The sequence below is a fragment of the Pan paniscus genome, chromosome 1, assembly GCF_029289425.2.
Source record: "Pan paniscus chromosome 1, NHGRI_mPanPan1-v2.0_pri, whole genome shotgun sequence".
NCBI lineage: Eukaryota > Metazoa > Chordata > Mammalia > Primates > Hominidae > Pan > Pan paniscus.
The window spans coordinates 195,334,525-195,349,827 of NC_073249.2; the positions used below are offsets into that span (position 1 = coordinate 195,334,525).

Here is a 15,303-nt window from a genome sequence, read left to right on the forward strand (position 1 = left end):
TTAGGAAAAGAGGAAGTCAAATTGTCCCTGTTTGCACATGACATGATTGTATATTTAGAAAACTCCATCGTCTCAGCCCAAAATCTCCTTAAGCTGATACGCAACTTCAGCAAAGTCTCAGGATACAAAATCAATGTGCAAAAATCACAAGCATTCTTATACACCAATAACAGACAAACAGAGAGCCAAATCATGAGTGAACTCCCATTTACAATTGCTTCAAAGAGAATAAAATACCTAGGAATCCAACTTACAAGGGATGTGAAGGACCTCTTCAAGGAGAACTACAAACAACTGCTCAATGAAATAAAAGAGGATACAAACAAATGGAAGAACATTCCATGTTCATGGATAGGAAAAATCAATATCGTGAAAATGGCCATACTGCCCAAGGTAATTTATAGATTCAATGCCATCCCCATCAAGCTACCAATGACTTTCTTCACAGAATTGGAAAAAACTACTTTAAAGTTCATATGGAACCAAAAAAGAGCCCGCATTGCCAAGACAATCCTAAGCCAAAAGAACAAAGCTGGAGGCATCACGCTACCTGACTTCAAACTATGCTACAAGGCTACAGTAACCAAAATAGCATGGTACTGGTACCAAAACAGAGATATAGACCAATGAAACAGAACAGAGTCCTCAGAAATAATACCACACATCTACAACCATCTGATCTTTGACAAACCTGACAAAAACAAGAAATGGGGAAAGGATTCCCTATTTAATAAATGGTGCTGGGAAAACTGGCTAGCCATATGTAGAAAGCTGAAACTGGATCCCTTCCTTACACCTGATACAAAAATTAATTCAAGATGGATTAAAGACTTAAACGTTAGACCTAAAACCATAAAAACCCTAGAAGAAAACCTAGGCAATATCATTCAGGACATAGGCATGGGCAAGGACTTCATGTCTAAAACACCAAAAGCAATGGCAACAAAAGCCAAAATTGACAAATGGGATCTAATTAAACTAAAGAGCTTCTACACAGCAAAAGAAACTACCATCAGAATGAACAGGCAACCTACAGAATGGGAGAAAATTTTTGCAATCTACTCGTCTGACAAAGGGCTAATATCCAGGATCTACAAAGAACTCGAACAAATTTACAAGAAAAAAACAAACAACCCCATCAACAAGTGGGCAAAGGATATGAACAGATACTTCTCAAAAGAACACATTTATGCAGCCAACAGACACATGAAAAAATGCTCATCATCACTGGCCATCAGAGAAATGCAAATCAAAACCACAATGAGATACTATCTCACACCAGTTAGAATGGTGATCATTAAAAAGTCAGGAAACAACAGGTGCTGGAGAGGATGTGGAGTAATAGGAACACTTTTACACTGTTGGGGGGACTGTAAACTAGTTCAACCATTGTAGAAGACAGTGTGGCGATTCCTCAAGGATCTAGAACTAGAAATATGGTTTGACCCAGCCATCCCATTACTGGGTATATACCCAAAGTATTATAAATCATGCTGCTATAAAGACACATGCACACGTATGTTTATTGTGGCACTATTCACAATAGCAAAGACTTGGAACCAACCTAAATGTCCATCAGTGATAGACTGGATTAAGAAAATGTGGGACATATACACCATGGAATACTATGTAGCCATAAAAAAGGATGAGTTCATGTCCTTTGTAGGGACATGGATGAAGCTGGAAACCATCATTCTCAGCAAACTATTGCAAAGACAAAAAACCAAGCACCGCATGTTCTCACTCATAGGTGGGAATTGAACAATGAGAGCACTTGGACACAGGGTGGGGAACATCACAAACCGGAGCCTGTTGTGTGGTGGGGGGAGGGGGGAGGGATAGCATTAGGAGATATACCTAATGTAAATGATGAGTTAATGGGTGTAGCACACCAACATGGCACATGTATGCATATGTAACAAACCTGCACGTTATGCACATGTACCCTAGAACTTAAAGTGTAATAATAAAAAAAATTAAATTAAAAAAACCAAAACAAAACAAAAAACAGATTGTACAATCTCTGCATCCATCCAGGGGGGTCCAGGATCACCAGTTATTCTCTTATTAAAAAGTTAAATATATATATAAAATATAAAATATATATTATATATGTATTATATATAAAATATATATAATACATGTATTATATATAAAATATATATAATACATGTATTATATATAAAATATATATAATACATGTATTATATATAAAATATATAATACATGTATTATATATATAAAATATATATAATATATGTATTATATATAAAATATATATAATATATGTATTATATATATAAAAATATATAATATATGTATTATATATATAAAATATATACAATATATGTATTATATATAAAATATATGATATATGTATTATATATAAAATATATATGTATTATATATATAAAATATATATGTATTATATATATATAATATATATGTATTATATATAAAATATATAATATATGTATTATATATAAAATATATAATATATGTATTATATATATAAAATATATAATATATGTATTATATATAATATATAATACATGTATTATATATAATATATAATACATGTATTATATATTATATATAATACATGTATTATATATTATATATAATATATGTATTATACATTATATATAATACATGTATTATACATTATATATAATATATGTATTATACATATAAAATATATATAATATATGTATTATATATTATATATAATACATGTATTATATATAAAATATATAATACATGTATTGTATATATAAAATATATGTCATACATGTATTATATATAATATATAATACATGTATTGTATATATAAAATATACATAATACATGTATTGTATATATAAAATATACATAATATATAATACATGTATACATAAAATATACATAATATATAATACATGTATTGTATATATAAAATATACATAATATATAATACATGTATTGTGTATATAAAATATACATAATATATAATACATGTATTGTGTATATAAAATATACATAATATATAATACATGTATTGTGTATATAAAATATACATAATATATAATACATGTATTATATATAAAATATATATAATATATAATACATGTATTATATATAAAATATATATAATATATAATACATGTATTATATATAAAATATATATAATATATAATACATGTATTATATATATAAAATATATAATATATAATACATGTATTATATATATAAAATATATAATATATAATACATGTATTATATATATAAAATATATAATATATAATACATGTATTATATATATAAAATATATAATATATAATACATGTATTATACATATAAAATATATATAATATATAATACATGTATTATATGTAATATATAATATATAATACATGTATTATGTAATATATAATATATAATACATGTATTATGCAATATATAATATATAATACATGTATTATATATTATATATAATACATGTATTATATATAATATATAATACATGTGTTATATATAATATATAATATATAATACATGTATTATATATAATATATATAAAATATATATTTTATATATATATATATATATTTTTTTTTTGAGACAGAGTCTCACTCAGTCTCCCAGGCTGGAGTGCAATGGCATGATCTCGGCTCACTGCAATCTCTGCCTCCTGGGTTCAAGCTATTCTCCTGTCTCAGCCTCCTGAGTACCTGGGATTACAGGGATCCGCCAGCACATCCAGCAAATTTTTTGTATTTTAGTAGAGACAGGGTTTCACCGTGTTGCCCAGGCTGATCTCGAACTCCTGAGCTCAGGCAATCCACCTGCCTTGGTCTCCCAAAGTGCTAGGATTCCAGGCCTCCCAAAGTGCCGGGATTTAAAAAATCAGCCAGGTGCAGTGGCACATGCCTGTAATCCCAGCACCTTGGGAGGCCGAGGAGGGCAGATCACTTGAGGCCAGGAGTTTGAGACCAACCTGGCCAACATGGCAAAATCCTGTCTCTACTAAAAATACAAAAAAATTAGCCAGGCGTGGTGGCGCACACCTGTAGTCCCCGCTACTTGAGGAGCTAAGGCAGGAGAATTGCTTGAACCCAGGGAACAGAGGTTGCAGTGAGCAGAGATCACGCCACTGCACTCCAGCCTGGGTGACAGAGCAAGACTCCACCTCAAAAAAAAAAAAAAAAAAGAGAGAGAGAGAATTGACTAAAGTATCTTTAAAAGAATTACTTTCTAAGCTTGGATGTGACACAAGAGATCACACTTGTGAAAGATCATCAGGTTTGGTGGCACCTGATTTATAACTTGTGTATATTCACAAATATAAAACTCAGCTCTTCCTGGGAGTTAGGACACCTGGGGATTAACTAAAAGGATATTGTGGCCTGAATAAGTCACTCAGGTTTCAGTTCCCTTGACTATAAAACCTTAATAAGTAATTTAATGCAGTGATTGTGTTCTTCTTCTGAATCCCAGCTTCTAATAAAATTATGTCACCTTTCCTGATCCTCCGTTTCCTCATCTGAAAAATGGAATTAATATGTTAGTATTTGATACCAGCATTGTTTTAAGGATTAAATGAGATAATCTAAGTAAAGATCTTAGTTTAAACCGTGTTAATTGAAATCCCTGGGGTTAGAGGACTGTTCCTGGCCTCATCTGCCTGATACACATGTTAGCAGAAAGTTCTTAGCAAATGGCTCTGACAGCTCTGTCTTTCTCAGAGGGCTGTGACTGGCTTGTGCAGAGCTCTGGTGGGTAAATAGTTTTCAGCTCAATCTGCCTGATTATATCCTCATTTCTTCTGGAACATCACTACAAACAAAGCAACAAGTTTGATCCTATGAACTAAGCATGGAGTTGGAATTCAAGGGTGACTAGCCAACAATGGGGGTTAGACCCTTTAGGCCCTGGGATGGCCATGTGAATAAAGTAAAAAATACTTCAGTTTTTCTTAACTATGCTATTAAAGGTCTTCTTTATGTGCAATATCTGAAGCTTCACCTTAAGGGAGATATTTCACATAAATAAGATGCCAATATTATTTTGCCTTAAATGTATAAAAACTATCATCTGTTTTGTAGCAAGGATCAGAAGAAAAATAAACCAGGTCCAACTTTTCTATGACTCCCATGTTGGATTAATGAATATGGAATCTTTATAAATTATGCATTGCATAATTTCACTATTTCTTATCATCCTCGTAACAACCCCATGAAGCACTAATCATCATCTCCATTTTACAGATGAAAAATCAGAGGCTTACAGATGTTTAAAATGAAGAATTTCCATGGTTGTCAGTAAGTGGCAGAGCCAGGATTCAAACATGGGTCTGTCTGATTCCAGACCCCAGGCTTCTTCCACCAGTGCTTAACTCATTGAATAGTATTCACAACTGTTGGGAACAGGCCCCACAAAATCTGGCCATAAACTGGCCCCAAAACTGGCCATGAACAAAATCTCTGCAGCACTGTGACTTGTTCATGATGGCCATGATGCCCATGCTGGAAGGTTGTGGGTTTACCAGAATGAGGGCAAGGAACACCTGGCCCACCCAGGGTGGAAAACTGCTTAAAGGCATTCTTAAACCACAAACAATTGCATAAGCGATCTGTGCCTTAAGGACATGCTCCTGCTGCAGATAACTAGCCCAACCCATCCCTTTATTTTGGCCCATTCCTTTGTTTCCCATAAGGGATACTTTTAGTTAATCTAATATCTATAGAAACAATGCTAATGACTGGCTTGCTGTTAATGAATACGTGGGTAAATCTCTGTTCGAGGCTCTCAGCTCTGAAGGCTGTGAGACCCCTGATTTCCCACTTCACACCTCTATATTTCTGTGTGTGTGTCTTTAATTCCTCTAGAGCCACTGGGTTAGGGTCTCCCCGACCGAACTGGTCTCAGCACACAACAACATTGAGAAGTGACTATTATTATGCCTGTTTAAGAGAGGCATCTGTAAGGTCAGAGAGGGGTAAGACCTCATCCAAATCAAATTACTACCAGAATTGACAAAAGTCATCTCAAAGGTGACCTTAGATCTGGGTCTGATGCAGGCCAAACCTAACAGTCAATCTCAAGAGAACAGATGGCATCTGTCCCTGCCAGTCTACCCTTCCTATCATATACCCACCACTTACTGCATCCCTCTCTGTTCCAAACCTCTGCAATCATGCGTCCTTCTTTCAGAAACCCTTTCCCTCCAGCCTAGCCAGCTGCTATTCTCTCCAGTTTTCAATTCAAATGGCACTATGTGCTCGTCATGAGTGCTGCCCATCAGCCGTTTCCAAGTCTCCTCTTGATCACAGGGTAAAATTATACTTCCCCACTGAGGCCATCAGTGTAAGTTAAGTTATACTGCAGTAACAATCCCCAAATCATAGGAGCTTATAACTACAAAGATTTCTTTCTCACTCATGCAGTGTTCCCATGTGGGTCAGTTTTGCTCTGTTCCATCATCTCCAGGACTCAGGCTAAGGGAGCAGTCAGTCCCTCATGGCACATTTCTACTTGAAGACCAGTAGCCAAAGCAAGTCATGTGGCTAGGCCAGATGTTAATGAGGAAAGAATTATAATCCTTCCACAGGTGGGGACAGCAAACATTCTGGCAATAATAAGGTCTATTATATTCCTCCCCCTTGAAATGGGATATGGCCATGTGGCTTGCTTTGGCTAATGAAACATGAGTAAAGTGATGTTACCGCCAGTAGGAAACTTTAAGAGCCAGTGTTAATTCACCATGCACTCTGTCCCTTTGCAGAAGCAGTCAGCAGCCAGTGGTTACTCTATCAGCCCAGTTCCTAGGGTGGGGACAGCAGAGAGCAGGGCCCCCAGCTCTCTCCCTTCATAGGGATATAGTTTGAGGCAATCACAACCTTATTAGTTTAAGTACTGAAATGTGAGGGTTGTTTGTTACTGCAGCATCAGTTAACCCATTCCGCTCAATACATGCTTCCTTTGGAAAAGTTTACTTTACTTACAGGGAACAGTGGGAGGTGATCAGAACTAGACCCAGTAGCCAAGTGTGGTAGCGCACACCTGTAATCCCAGCTACTCTGGAGGATGAGGCAGGAGAATCGCTTGAACCTGGGAGGTGGAGATTGCAGTGAGCCAAGATCACACCACTACACTCCAGCCTGGGAAACAGAGCGAGACTCCATCTCAAAATAAATAAATAAAATAACTGGACCCAGGCATTGGTCAGTCAGGAAGCTTCCTGGAGCACTGAGTTTTAAGGAGGATTAAAATATCATAGGATGGGGAAAATCTTCAGGATATTATTATGGCCAAAATTTCTTGAGCAATATCCCACAAGCACAGGCAACCAAAGCAAAAATGGGCAAATGGGATAACAAGTTAAAAAGCTTCTGCACAGCAAAGGATACAATCAGCAAAGTGAAGAGACAACCCACAGAATGGGAAAAAATATTTGCAAACTATCCATCTGACAAGAGATTCATAACCAGAATATATAAGGATCTCAAACAACTCTATAGGAAAAAAAATCAAATAATCCAGTCAAAAGAGCAAAAGATCTGAATACACATTTCTCAGAAGATGACATACAAATGACAAACAGACATATGAAAAGGTGCTCAACGTCTTTAGTCATCAGAGAAATGCAAATCAAAACTACAATGAGATATCCTCTCACCCCAGTTAAAATGGCTTATATCCAAAAGACAGGCAATAACAAATGCTGACAAGGATGTAGAGAAAAGAGAACCCTGGTACACTGTTGGTGGGAATGTAAATTAGTGCAACTACTATGAAGAACAGTTTGGAGGTTCCTCAAAAAACTAAAAATCGAGCTATCACATGATCCAGCAATCCCACTGCAGGATATATACCCAAAAGAAAGGAAATCAGTATATGGTAGAGATATCTGCACTCCCATGTTTATTGCAGCATTGTTCACAACAGCCAAGATTTGGAAACAACCTAAGTGTCCATCAACAGATGAAAGGAAAAAGAAAATGTGGTACATATGCCCAATGGAGTACTATTCAGCTGTAAAAAAGAATGAGATCCTGTCATTTGCAACAACATAGATGGAACTGAAGATCATTATGTTAAGTGAAATAAGCTAGGCACAGAAAGACAAACTCCTCATGTTCTCACTTATTTGTGAGATCTAAACAAAAATCAAAAACAATTGAACTCACGGACATAGAGAGTAAAAGGATGGTTACCAGAGGCTGGTAAGGGTAATGGAGGGCTGGTGGGGGAGGTGGGTATGGTTGATGGGTGTAAAAAAATAGTTAGACAAACAACCCCATCAAAAAGTGGGCAAAGGATATGAACAGACACTTCTCAAAAGAAGACATCTATCGGCCAAGAAACATGAAAAAAAGCTCAACATCATTGATCGTTAGAGAAATGCAAATCAAAACCACAATGAGATACCATCTCACACCAGTCAGAATGGCAATTATTAAAAAGTCAAGAAACAACAGATGCTAGTGAGGCTGTGGAGAAATAGGAATGCTTGTACACTGTTGGTAGGAATGTAAGTTAGTTCAACCATTGCGGGAGATGAATGAGGAGCAAAGTCACGTCTTACATGGCAGCAGGCAAGACAGCATGTGCAGGGGAACTCCCCTTTATGAAACCATCAGATCTCACGAGACTTATTTACTATCATGAGAACAGCATAGGAAAGACCTACCCCCATGATTCAATTACCTCCCACTGGATCCCTTCCATGACACATGGGAATTATGGGATCTACAATTCAAGATGACATTTGGGTGAGGACACAGCCAAACCGTATCACAAAGGAAACATTGAAAAGTCACTTGGAGGCAGAGTGGGTCCCTTGAGGGCCTACTTGAGTGATGGCAATGCAGGCTTTCACTCTACTAAATGGGATGTGCAAGGGTGGGGAGGAGCTGGACTGTTCTGAACAGGTGAGGAAGGGCTTCCAGGAACCCCAGAGAAGGCAGAGAACAAGAGCACCTAGTGTCACAAATAGTCTCCATTCATTAGATATGTAGAGAACAATGATAAAAGGAAAAAATAAAGACAAAGATCTGCTTCTAAAGTTTTCTCTAAAAGTTTCCTTCAGTTCTAGCCCCATGGAGGGGCTGAACATACGCATCTAGCTTTCTTTATCTCAATCCCACTATTTGAACTACTTGAACCTCATGTTTATAAATTTCCTTTTAATAATGCCATTATTTATTCTTTTGTTATAAGTCATTTCAGGGGTGAAATCTAGTCTTCTAGAGGCTTCAGAAACACATAATATGCATCACCTCAGTGTAATAAAGCCCTACCCGCCTCAAACCACTCAAGAATGTCAGAAAAGAGCTTTCTTGGAATGGGTGTGCTGCCAGAACACAGGTATCATGAAAACCACTCCAAAAAGCCAAAATGGGAAAGGAAAAATATTCTTGTCAACATTGTCATCATTGGACACATAGATTCAGGCAAGTCCACCACTACTGGCCATCTGATCTCCAAATGTGGTGGAGTTGATAAAAGAATGGTAGAAAAACTTGTGTCTTCTTTTGGTCACAGAGGAGGCTGCTGAGATGGGAAAAGGCTCCTTAAAGTAAGCCTGGGTCTTGGACACACTGAAAGCTCAGCAAGAGTGTGATGTCACCATTGACGTCACCATCTCCCCATGGAAAGTTGAGACCAGCGAGTACTACGTGACTAACATTGATGCCCCAAGACACAGAGACTTTATCGAAAATGTCATTACAGGCACATCTTAGGCTGACTGTGCTGTCCTGATTATTGCTGCTGGTGTTGGTGAATTTGAAGCTGGTGTCTCCAAGAATGAGCAGACTCATGAGTGTGCCCTTCTAACTTACACCCTGGGTGTGAAACAACTAATCGTTGGTGTTAAAATGGATTCCACCGAGCCACCCTACAGCCAGAAAAGACACAAGGAAGTCATTGAGAAAATCAGCACTCACATTAAGAAAATTGACTACAACCCCTATCCCCTGGATAGTAGCATTTGTGCCAATTTCTGTTTGGAACTGTGACAGCATGCTGGTGCCAAGGGTTCACATGCCTGGGTTAAAGGGATGGAAAGTCACCCGTAATGATGGCAATGACAGTGGAACCATGCTGCCTGAAGCTCTGAATTACATCCTGCCACCAGCTCGTCCAACTGACAAGTCCTTGCGTCTGCCTCTCCAGGATGTCTACAACATTGGTGATATTGGTACTGTCTCTATGGGCTGGGCAGAGACTGGTGTTCTCAAGCCCGGCACAGTAGTCACCTTTGCTCCAGTCAGCGTTACAACTGAAGGAAAGTCTGTTGAAATGCATCATGAAGCTTTGAGTGAAGCTCTTCCTGGGGACAATGTGGGCTTCGATGTCAAGAATGTCTGTCAAAGATGTTCGTTGTGGCAATGTTGCTGGTAACAGCATAAATGACCCACCTGTGGAAGCAGTTGACTTCACTGCTCAGGTGATTATCCTGAACCACCCAGGCCATATCAGTACTGATTGTGGCCCTGTGCTGAATTGTCAGACAGCTCACGTTGCTTGTAAGTTTGCTGGGCTGAAGAAAAAGACTGATTGCTGTTCTGGTAAGAAGCTGGAAGATTTAAATTCTTAAAATCAGGTGATGCTTCCACCATGGATATGGTTTCTAGCAACCCCATGTGTGTTGAGAGCTTTTCTGACGAGCTCCCCTGAGTCCTTTTGCTGTTTGTTGGTTTCATCAAAGCAGTGGACAAGAAGGGTGCTGGAGCTGGCAAGGTCACCAAGCCTGCCCAGAAGGCTCGGAAGGCTAAATGAACATTATCCCTAGTACCTGCCACCCCAGTCTTAATCAGTCATGGAAGAACTGTCTAGAACAGTTTGTTTCAATTGGCCATTTAAGTTTAATAGTAAAAGACTGGTTAATGATAATAATGCATCATAAAAGATTCAGAAGGAAAGGAGAATATTTTATGAATCATATTTGTTTTGTTTTCATGTAGCAATTTTCAGTAATCAGATTTTTTGGTTTTGGCTTTGGTTTTGTTTTGTTTTGTTTTTTGAGACACAGTTTCACTCTGTTGCCCAGGTTGGAGTACAGTGGCACCATCTCAGCTCACTGCAACCTCCGCCTCCTGGGTTCAAGCAATTCTCCCACCTCAACCTTCTGAGTACCTGGAATTACAGACATGCCACTGCACCTGGCAAGTCATTAGTTTTCAAAATCAGTAATTTTTAATGGAAACAACTTGACCAAAAATCTGTCACAGAATTTTGAGACCCATCAAGACAAAGTTTAATGAGAAAACTGTGTCTTCTTTTGGTCAACACTGAAACTTTTATAGACGTGCTTAGGCAAAAGACTTCATAATCTATTTCTGGTGTTGAGCAGCTGTGAAACCTTAGGAGAATATAATTCTGAGCTACCATTTTTTTTTTCTGGGTTAATTTGAGGGTGTCTTCCCCCACCTATTTTTTTTTGAAATGGAATCTTGTTGTCATCCAGGCTGGAGTGCAGTGGCGTGATCTCGGCTCACTGCAACCTCTGCCCCCAAGGTTCAATCTATTCTCCTCCCTCAGGCTCCCGAGTAGCTGGGACTACAGGCGCACACCAACATGCCTGACTAATTTTTGTATTTTTAGTAGAGACAGGGTTTCACCATGTTAGCCAAGCTTGTCTCAAACTCCTGACCTCAGGTAATCGGCCCACCTCGACTTCCCAAAGTGCTGGAATTACAGGCATGAGCCACCATGCCCAGCCTCCACCTATTCTAAGCAGGAGGAATCTTGCTTCAGGTACCTAGTGAAAAGCTATGGGAGGGCTCTGTTGAATTGTGTATTAGTTCATTCTTACATTGCTATAAAGATAATACTCTGAGACTGGGTAATTTATAAACAAAGGAGGTTTAATTGACTCACAGTTCTGCATGGCTGAGAAGGCCTCAGGAAACTTACAATTATGGTAGAAGGGGAAGCAGGCACCTTCTTTACAAGACGGCAGGAGAGAGTCTGAGCAGAGAGGGAAGAGCCCCTTATGAAACCATCAGATCTCGTGCAAACTCACTCACTATCATGAGAACAGCATGGGGGAAACTTTCTCCATGATCCAATCACCTCCCTCCCTCGACACATGGGGATTACAATTCAAGATGAGATTTGGGTGGGAACACAGAGCCAAGCCATATTAGATTGCAACACTGTTGGTTAGTTTAGAAATGCAAAATGCTTTTGTTTACCTGTGATTTACTTTAGAAGGCCAAATCCTATGATACTAAAGGCCATGCATTACATATGAAATTTCATGTATTTACATCAATATTGAGTAAATTTGTTGAAATCTCAAAAAAAGGAAATGACAGAAAAGATAGCCAATATTCAAAATTATTTTTAAAATATTGTTATAATGTGGTTAAATTCTAACATAACACATATATAACACATATCGCATTGATTTATGTAATATGATATCAAATTCCACGTTGAAAATTTATGTGAAACTCTTTCTATAGTTTGTCATTTTCACAATACTATTTGGATGTTACTTAAATATACAATTTTAAACTCTCCTAGAACGCTTCTCCCTTTTCTTTTTCAAGCTTTCCACATTCTCTAATAACAATTGTCCTTAGTGTTTTCACTGAAGCGTCTCTCATTTTATTTTAGTTTTTGGTGTTGACATGCCAGCTCTAGCCCTTCAAGAAAAAACTTTTTCTGAAGAAGAACTGCATAACACAATTCTTACAATACAAAACGTGTGATTTTAAAACACTTGCATTTCTAATAAGATGAATTATTTGGAGTCGTTTTGCATTGTCCTACTTGGGAACCCCCGCCCAGGGTACACAGAGGTGCCACATTCAGCTTTGCCAAGGAGTAGTCATGTTTCAAGGTGAAGTTCATCGCCACCCATGAAGTATTTACTCTTGCCAAGGCTGTTCTGCTTAAATCAAATCAAGCTTACAGACATTTATCTCAGTTTATAGAAGATACGGGAGATGAAGGAACATCAAGTGGAAATAATTAGGCCCATTCAGAAAGCGGGATGTTATGCAATTTAACCCTCCCAGCCTCGTAGAAACAAGCAGAAGGGGAAACCATTCAAGAGAATTCAGACATACAACAATTAACTACAATGTGTGGTTAGTGATTAGAGCATAGTTTGAAAACATCAGCTATACAAGACATTTGGAGGGAAATTGAGGAAATTTGCATTGGAATTTACATGACATTAGGGAATTGCTGTTACTTTTTTAGGTGGGATAATAACCATGCGGTTATGTAGGAGAGTGTCCTTTTTTTTAAAGAGATGCTTGCTGAAATAATTAGAGGTTATGTGACAGGATGTCCTTACTTTGAAATGTTCTTTTTATTTATTTATTTGAGACGGAGTTCCCCCCTCCCCCATCCCCACCTCCATCACCCAGGCTGGAGTGCAATGGCACCATCTCAGCTCATTGCAACCTCCGCCTTCCGGGTTCAAGTGATTCTCCTGCTTCATCCTCCAGAGTAGCTGGGATTACAGGTGCCCACCACCACACCCGGCTAATTTTTAGTAGAGACGGGGTTGCGCCATGTTGGCGAGGCTGGTCTCAAACTCCTGTCCTCACGTGATCCACCCACCTCAGCCTCCCAAAGTGCTGGAATTACAGGCATGAGCCACCACGCCCAAAAAAATTCAGACCAGGCGTGGTGGCTCACACCTGTAATCCCAGCACTTTGGCAGGCTGAGGTGGGCTGATCACGAGGTCAGGAGATAGAGACCATCCTGGCTAACACGGTGAAACCCCGTCTTTACTAAAAATACAAAAAAATTAGCCAGGCATGGTGGCAGGCGCCTGTAGTCCCAGCTACTCAGGAAGCTGAGGCAGGAGAATGACGTGAACCCAGGAGGCAGAGCTTGCAGTGAGCCGAGATCCTGCCACTGCACTCCAGCCTGGGCGACAGAGTGAGACTCCTTCCCAAAAAAAAAAAAAAATCTGTTGATGGGTGGTGGTGATGGGTGCATAACAACATGAATGTACTTAATACCACCTAGTAATATACTCAAAAAGGGTTAAAATGGTAATTTTTATGTTATGTATATTTTGCCACAATAAAAAACAAAATACTCATCCACTTGGGGCTGCTGAGCAGAGACAAGATCTTACTGAGGACAGCCTACCAGTGACTTGCTGCCTCTGCCTGCTGGACTCTTGGGTTCTTCTTCCCCAACACCAGCCTCAGCTGTTGGTGGCAGCAGAAAGGGGTTGGGGGAGCCCCATTCCCCATGGATCAAGCCCATCATGCCATCAAGAATTTGAGTTTGGTGGCTTCCCACCCCATGATTCAAAATCTCTTGGGATCCCAGATCCAGCAAATCTAATTGCAAATGTTTTGGGGTCAACCAAATAGGGACTGACTCTCCCTCAGTACCAGACCTTACTTTGTTTTCAATTCCAATGAACCAGAAATCATGAGGCACTTAGAGCCTTTTATTCCCTACTAATTACAATGCAAACTGCTACCCACATTTTCTTGCTTTTGTCTGAGGGTGGGATCCGTCAGTTATCAGAGCTGATGTGTAGTCAGTCTGTTTGGCAATAGGAGCCAACAGGGATTCATTACCCACCACCCACAGCCAACCCCGTACACTGCAGCAACCAGGAAGCTGGGGAAGATGAGAGTATGGTCACCCCCTTTTCATTGTTTCACTCAGGATAGAAATTCAGGGCCTACGGGGACATTGCAAATTCCTTTAACTTGAACAGCGATGCTGATGTGCACGTTCCTAGAAAGCAGCATGGACATTAACAGAACATTAAGCAAGCATGATGACTAAACCAAAGGGAGTTGACGCAGAGCATTTCAACACCACATAATTAATTACCCAGCAGAAAAACATTTCAGCAAAGGGCCTGGAGACCACATGATTCTACTTCCTCATCATAGATCTGCAACTGACTTCACAGATGGTGTGTAGCAGCCGTTGCATGAGGTGTTTAAGAATAATCACAATGTTTTAATTCCATCTGCTTCCCCTGGGGAGAGAAATTCTTACTTGACAGTGAAGCTGAGGGAAGAGAGAGACCCTCTCATATTGTTTTATACTCAGTACCTGTTTTAAGAAAAAACAACAAGGAAGTAAAACCAAAGACAGGCAGCCCGGTGCCAGGCCCAAAACCAGGCCTGGGCCTGCCTGGCCTAAACCCAGTAGTTAAAAATCAACTAATAACTTAGAAACCGATGTTATTCATAGATTCTAGACATTGTATAGAAGAACATTGTGAAACTCCCTGCCCTGTTCTGTTTCTCTCTGACCACCGGTGCATGCAGCCCCTGTTACGTACCGCCTGCTTGCTCAAATCAATCACGACCCTT

At 38.8% G+C, this 15,303-nt stretch overlaps 1 pseudogene; it reads left to right on the top strand.

Annotated features, from left to right (window-relative positions):
• Nucleotides 1-9,301: 9,301 nt before the first annotated feature.
• LOC100986295 (elongation factor 1-alpha 1-like) lies at nt 9,302-12,220 on the top strand (annotated as a pseudogene).
• Nucleotides 12,221-15,303: the final 3,083 nt, after the last annotated feature.